Source organism: Telopea speciosissima, chromosome 2 (genome assembly GCF_018873765.1).
Source record: "Telopea speciosissima isolate NSW1024214 ecotype Mountain lineage chromosome 2, Tspe_v1, whole genome shotgun sequence".
In the NCBI taxonomy this organism is placed as follows: Eukaryota; Viridiplantae; Streptophyta; class Magnoliopsida; order Proteales; family Proteaceae; genus Telopea; species Telopea speciosissima.
Genome location: NC_057917.1, coordinates 3,677,514 through 3,685,433, shown reverse-complemented (window position 1 = coordinate 3,685,433; position 7,920 = coordinate 3,677,514). Strand labels below are relative to the sequence as shown.

At 37.9% G+C, this 7,920-nt stretch overlaps 1 pseudogene; it reads right to left on the bottom strand.

Moving 5' to 3' along the window:
* On the bottom strand, positions 1 to 875 carry LOC122649524 (annotated as a pseudogene).
* Between the last annotated feature and the right edge of the window lie 7,045 nt (positions 876 to 7,920).

The following is a 7,920-nucleotide window of genomic DNA, read 5'->3' as shown; positions in this document are numbered from 1 at the left end:
TCACTCTTGCTCTAACAACCTCCTCTCTTGAGCCCTCCTCTCCATTTTCTCCCTCCATTGTATCTCCATCCTCTGCTGCTGATTAAAGAACTCTTGCAACATCTCCTGAATGCTCCCACCATTAATCCTCACTGATCTCTCCGAGGTCCTCGGCTGCTGCGGATGCTTCTCCTTATAGCTTTCCTCTTTCGGCGGTTTCCACTCCTCGTAAGTCGCTCTTCTTCGCTTTCATCTTCATCCTCTTCATCGTCCTCTGAGAAATCATTAGAAGATCGATCTCCCCCACTCAGCTTCTTCACCTTCTTCTTCGCCTGCACATTCCCAACCTCTGATTCCAATAACAATCTCTGCATATTCTTCTCCCTTTCAACGAAAACCGCATGTAGCTCCTCAAAGAACGGACATTGCCGTCCATTGTCTGGATCAGATGTCTCTTTCCCCTACATAAAAAATTAACCCAAAAAAATAAAAGGCAGTTTTTTTCAACCCAAAAAATCAATCCCAAAAAAAAGGTGGCAAATTTCGATCTGTGTTTTTCAAGAAATGATCAGATTTGGAATCACCTTGTATCGATTAACGAGATTCTTCCACTTGCACTTGCACTGATTAGGGCTTCTTCTGTAGCATCTCTTCTTCATCTTTACTGCAACGCTCTCCCACAGCGTCTTGTTTCGCTGTAATGCTGAAATCCCTCTCTAATTCGGCTCGATCGCGATAAAATCTTTCGTCTCTTGATGGCTCCATTGAGGAATTCTATCGTCCTTCTTGAGTGAAACGCTCGTCGATTGCATCTCGCTGGTGGATGGTTGCACTTGCAGCGGCAAAGATGAGATCATGTTCAGTCGACCTAAGCCTTCGTTCTCTCCGCTTCCCATCATCTTCTTTCTCTCTCTCAGGTTTGGGGTTGCAGAGGAGGAAGGAGGAGGAGGAGAAGGACGGTGATGGGTTTTTTTTTTTTTTTTTTTTTTTTTTTACAATTACCACCCCAAAGGGTATTTTGGTCCTAGAAAATTCGTGACAATGGCACACTGTCACAACTAACCCCCCACCGTTACGGAAATGTAACGATGGGGGTTAGTCGTGACAGTGTGCCATTGTCACGAATTTTCTAAGACCAAAATGCCCTTTTGGGGTGGTAATTGTAAAAAAAAAAAAAAAAAAAAAAAAAAAACCCATCACCGTCCTTCTCCTCCTTCTTCCTCCTCTGCAACCCCAAACCTGAGAGAGAGAAAGAAGATGATATTGTAACGGTGGGGGTCAGTTAGTGGTTAGTACTCATCAGAGGGAGGTAACAGTTATTTGAAAGTTTTTGGAAGGGGTAATAATAGATAATAAAAATTTTGGGATGGTAATAGTAAAAAACCCATAAATAAATAAAAAGTAGGTTAGAAGATACCCTTTTAAAATAGCTGGACTAGGGTGAATCGCCCTCTTTTTTCAGTTTCATTTTGAAAATTTTCTAGGACTCAATTATTTTATTTTATTTTATATTTTTGGTAAAATAGGACTCAAAGTTAGCTACATGCAATGAAGGGCATGGTATTATATTGATGAAGTTTGGATCCAACTAACTTGCACATGAGAAATATTGCCACCTATACTAAAAGTAATATGGTTGTTCACCCAAAAGACACAGTATATCTATTTTTTATTTTTATTGTTCCTAGTTTTATTCTAATTTACATAAATTAAAACATTCAAATGATAATTGCATACAAAAGAGTTCACTCTATTAGATTTCTTGTAGGCTTAATAAAATTATCTTGTGTATTGGTGTGGGTCTATGGGTATAAATCCGATTTGGGACCATTTTAAGGTTAATGGGGATATTCTAGTCCTTTCGGAATAGCCCCTATTTGTTGAATGGATGAACTGACTTCCTCAACGCAAACGTGTTCAATAATAAACACATGTGATTAAATGACTCATCTTACAAAACTTATAGCATTAATTTGCCTTATGCATGTTAGAAAGCTTACCAATGGCATAACTTTTCAAAGCAAACATACAATTCAAATATAATATTGCTTACCCTTGCAAATTAAAAGTTATTACTGTTTTACAGTTTAAATTTTTACTTTTTCGGTATTGATTTATTTACTCACCTATCAATTACACAAGTAACTGAACCGATTTGATTATATTTTAAAAATTGTCTAGACTCATTGAGTTTATAGAGATTCTGGTAAAAAACACCAAATCTTATTTGATTCGGACGATTCATGACCAAGTCTTATTATAATATTTATTTATTTCAATATATTTGTAAGGGCAATGGTTCTCTGAGTTGTTGGGATACCCTACAGCTCCTCATAAAGAATTCTTGTGAAGGGCGCAGAGTACACTAGAGGTTCAAAGATACTTTTCCCCATTTGTAATATGAGACGAAAATATATTAAAAAACGGCCAGATGATCCCCTTAAAAAAATAGCTCAACGATGGCAAATCCCCCTTTTTTTTTATTTTTGAAAATTTGTTTGGACTCAAAGTTAGCTACATGCATGGCATTTCTGTTAGGGTTAGGGTTTTAAGCACAAGGTTGCTTAAAGCATTACACCCTGAGTATCTAGTTTTGGAATACCCAGACTGCTGCCTCCAGCTAGTATATATATAGAAAAACTAGGGTTTATGTCAGATGGGCTAATTACTAGATTGCCCCTCACAGCCTGGGCATTAATACAAGTAGGATTATATGAGAACATATAAATGGATATTACATAAATACCCTTACAATCTCCTCCTATGTTCTACATATATCCATTACACATGTATAGGAACCATTGTTCAATCAGAATTGAATCAATATAAATTGAATATCAATAATCCAATAAATCAAATAAGAAATAAGTAGACTTCAAGAAATAAAACTAGGGTTTTAGATCAAAACTAAACCCAACAATAAATCCAAGTTCCACATGCAAGTGGCTAAACCAAAAGAAATAATCAAAAGAAAAAGTCCTTGCAATCCATGTGACTTTACTCATCAAGTAAGTCATCCTCATCGAGATCCGATTCAACCGTTCTCCTCCATCTTCGCCATTCTCTGTAATTTGTCAAATATGAATTTCATAAGATATTATGAATTCAATCATTTGCACAATAGTATCTAGTTCAACAATAAGAACTTAGTACATTTCATATATGGTTGAAGGTAAATCAAAAACAATAAGCATCATCATCAAGTTTCTTTACAAGAACTCGATCCTATATAGTCTCTATCATAAGGACCATACCATGTTTCCATTTGGAATATCGTATTCGTCATATCAGTCATAGATTTATGTTGTATCATCAAATTTGGAATGGTACACCATACTATGAAAGACATGTCATCAAATTTGGAATGACATAAAGACTAGCACAATATCATTGAAACATATCAGACATTTTTCATATTCCTTTGTGGAATAACAAAGTAAGGAGACTTCACATGAAAATTTGCTACACCATCAAGTTTGGAATGGTTTCACAAACCCCCATACTTAGTAACCTAACTAAGTTATCTCGAAACATGTAAATCTGTCCCGAATGCTTACAAGGCTAGATGAGATTCGAATAATTCAAAATAATATTGGGTTAGGTTAAGACTGACTAAATGGTCTTTAACCCCATCTCCCCGTAGTTTTGAATGTTCGATCTTTGTTCAATCCCTTTGTAAGGGCATCGCCGTATTATCCTTCGATCTCACATCAATCAAAGTGATAATCCCTTGTTCTGTTCTATAATTCAAGCATGGCCTGTTTCAGCCTGATGTGTCTCCTCTTACCATTAAAGAGTGAGTTATTCACAATCGTCTTTGTTGCTTGATTATCACAGGAATATAGATATAGAGTTTAACTTAAAACTCCTCAATGGAATATCCATGATCGGATCCTTTATCCACTCGCTTCATCTCCCGAGAGCTAGAGCATAAAGTTTCGATTCCATAGATGACAGAGCAATACTAGTCTGTCTTTTGGATTTCCATGCTACAATGCTCCTCCTAGTGTAAATACATAACCACTTGGTGGATCTGCTGTCTCCCAAATCTGAGCACCAAGATGCATCGAATATCCTTCCAAAGTTGGAGGATGTCCATTATAACATAAAGCATAACCTTGAGTACCCTTAAGGTATCTCATCAGCCTCGATAGGGCATTCCAATGCTCTTTTCCAGGATTACTAGTGAAACGACTCAAGCATGCCTACCGTAAAGGCTATGTCCGCCTAGTGCAACTCATTGCATACATGAGACTACCAATCGGTTTAGAATAATCTAACGATTCACGGTGTCACCTGTGTTAGGTTTCAACCGTTTATTGTAGTCATAGGGTGTCTCAATCGATTTACAATCACTCGTATCTCCAACTAGAAAGTAGCTTCTCAATGTAATGAGTCCGATTAAGGGTGATCCCTTGCTCACTGAAGCTTACTCTCATTCCAAGAATGGTGTCTACCACACCAAGATCTTTCATGTTGAATTCTTTGGACAAGGTTTCTTTAATGTCACTCACTACAAAGAGATCGAACCTAGAATCAACATGTCGTCTACATACAAGCAAATAATCGCAACCTTGTTTGACTCGGACAAAAAATAAAGGCACTTATCCGAGTTCTTGGTTTGAAAACCAAAGCTCTTCTTGTCTTGTCAAACTTCTCATGCCACAATTTAGGTGCTTGTTTAAGACCATAGAGAGATTTGTTTAATTTACAAACTCTTTTTCGAACCTTCCATGACAAACCCTTCAGGTTGGTTCATGTAGATTTCTTCTTAGGTCTCCATTAAGGAAAGCCGTTTTACATCCATTTGATGCACAACATAGTGCTCAATAGATGCTATGGCAAGAAGAATCCTTATTGTTGCCAAATGGCGGACCGGGAGTAGATGTCAAAATAATCTATCCCTCTCACTGTTTATAGCCCTTAGCTACTAATCGTGCTTTATACCTGGCTATAGACCCATCCGGATTAAGTTTCTTCTTCAGTACCCACTTACACCCTATTGTCTTGGCCCCTCTAGGCGATCAACAAGGTGCCAGGTCTCATTCTGCATTAAAGAGCTCATTTCCTCATCAATGGCTTCTTTCCATAACAGGAGTCCCTAGATCTCATCGCTTCCTTATAGGTGGATGGATCAGCCTCTAAATGGTAGGTCACAAAATCCTCACCAAAATTCTTGGGTACTCGATCTCTAGTAGATACTCTTCTAGATTCGATTCAAGGAGCATTGTGGGAGTAGTGTCGAAATAATTGGTTCGATTCCAAAGGTGATTCTGTAACCACTTCTCAAACCAGGCAAGGTCGAGGCCTTTATCTCTAAGGAATTTATCCTCAAAGAATATAGCATCCCTAGATTCTATCACCACATTGGTTGATAGATCCAAAAACCGGTCTGCGACAGTCTTACGCACAACCAAGATATACACAAGTGTTTGTTCTAGTTCCCACCTTAGGTCTCCTAGGGTCTTGTATCCTAACATAAGCTACACATCCCAAACCTTAAGAGTGTCATATCTACGGGATGATTATGTCATAGTTCATAAGGTGTAGAAGTCGGTTTTGAATGTGGTAGTCTATTTAGAATGTGATTTGCAATCAACATCGCTTCTCCCCAATAGCAAGAGGGCATACCATGTCAATAACATGGAGTTTAACATCTCTCGTTAACGTCCCGTTCTTTCTTTCACTATGCCATTTGATTGAGGTGAGTAAGGAGCGATAGTTTCAAGGATTATGCTGCAGAGGCACGAGAATTCCTTGAACTCTGTCAATTTGTATTCTCCTCCCCTATCACTTCTAAATCTTTTAATTTTCAAGTTCAACTGATTTTCTACCCTATTCTTGAAAATTTTAAATTTTTCAAAAGCTTCATCTTTAGATTTTAACAGAGGTATAAATGACAATATCTAGAAAAATCGTCTATAAATGTTATCAAATACTTCCGACCTCCTCTAGTTGTGTAGCTTTTAAAGTCACAAATGTCGAATGTATAAGTTCAAGAAGTTGAGTGCTCCTAGAAACCGGTCCGAACGATTTTCTAGTTATTTTAGTTTGAGCACACACTTCACATCGTTAAATCTAATTGAAGTGTCTAATGGTAAATTATGAGTTTTAGCTAGTTTGAGCATTTTCCTATAGTTCACATGTCCTAACCTACAATGTAGTATTTTGGGATCAAGTAAATTATGGTTAACCTGGTTTATTGTCTCATTAGCTAAACTCAACCTAAACATACCATTCAAATTATAAGCACATCCAAAATAAAAGGAGTTAACGAGACAATGTTACTCTACCACTACTAAAAGTAATAGACATGCCAAGATCAAACAAAATTCCAATGGAAATTAAATTCTTTTCAAAACCAGAAAGATTTTAACATTTTTCAAAGTTAATATTTTACCCGATGATAGAACCAGGTTCGCTCCCTTGTTGAGCCACTTCCACGACGTCTCCATTTGCAACAGGTCCTCGCTACTTGAACAACATCGGTGAGCGGTCCTTGCTATTGCAAACATGACAAGTCGCTCCAGAGTCTAACCACCAATCAAGATGTCTTGGCCAACCCCTTACCCTTGCCAATCATGGCAACAAAGTTAGTAGGCTCGATCTTGTCCACCAAAGATGTGAACTTCCTTCGTGGTGTGTCGTTGTTCCTTTCTTAGGACCCCTACACTCGGATGCATAGTGACCCCACTTTCCACAGTTGCGACACTTGCCCCTCTTTTTAAAATTAGTCTTTTTGGCCTCCAACTGTTGGGGTTCTTTCTTAGGTGGCTTGGACTACCTAGGATATTTCTTGGGTTGTGAAACCAAATTGGCAGATGCCGTTGTTGTTTCACCATCTCCAAGTTATTCCCGCTCTGTTCTCATCTTCGATTCTAATGAACCGTTTGAGATCATCCAGCCCCACTTGTGTTTTCTTCTGTGCATCTCGGTTTTAAAGGAATGCCGGGTAGAGGGTAACTTAAAGATAATTGCACCCACTAAGAATGCATCAACAACGGGGATGTTTTCTTGGTTCAATTTTGTTCTCAAGTTCTCAAAGTCTATTACTTGTGGAAGTATCTCCTTATCTTCTTGAAACTTGAAGTCCATAAACTTGTCAACCAAGTGAGTTTTTGATAGGTCCTCCTCCTTTTTGAATTGGGCTTCTAGGTTTTCCCAAATCTCTTTTGCGTCTCATATTTACTATAGGTCTCTGCCGACCTCTCGACAGTGCGTTCAATAGGTAGTCTTTGCAAAAGTCTTCGTCACTTATCCATTGGGCTTGATTAGGTCCGTACAATCGAAAAAAAGTATTTACTACGATGTAGAAAATATTAAGGTACTTCATCCAAACGAGTCTTCCTTTTCCAAGAACCGAACTCGAGAGCCACTAAAACTTTCCAATTTGATCATCTCAATTGGAACAGTGTTTCTCCATATTAAGTGATTTGTTTATATGCCCAAACAAAAGTTCAAATAAAAAAATAAATGCTCAAGGAACAGTCACACAGAGATGGAGAACCCGGATTTAGATGACGGAGAAAAAGATCGCGGAGTTGCGGTGGTGTCGACGCTCACAACGTGCACACTAATGTTGGTCGACACAAGTGTTGATCATCGATGATGCCGTACGGTTATAATAACCGAAGCAAAAAGCTGTACTCTCCCTTTGTACGATTGTGATAACCGAAGTCAAAGAATTGCACTTTCCCTTCTTGGCTCCTTTTTTTTTTTTTGGTAACAATCGAGTGCTTTGTGAAAAGCATTCGGAAACATTCATCCAAAGTCTCCTTGTCCCTTTCTCCTTTCCTTTTTTTTTTTTTTTTTTTTTAATAATTAATCAAATCAAGGAGAGAAGTGGACTGTGAATGAAATTAATGAACTTTGAATAATGACAAAACTCTTTCGAGAGCAATCAATGCTTTCCCACCTTTTGGTTTTTTTTTTTTTTATTAA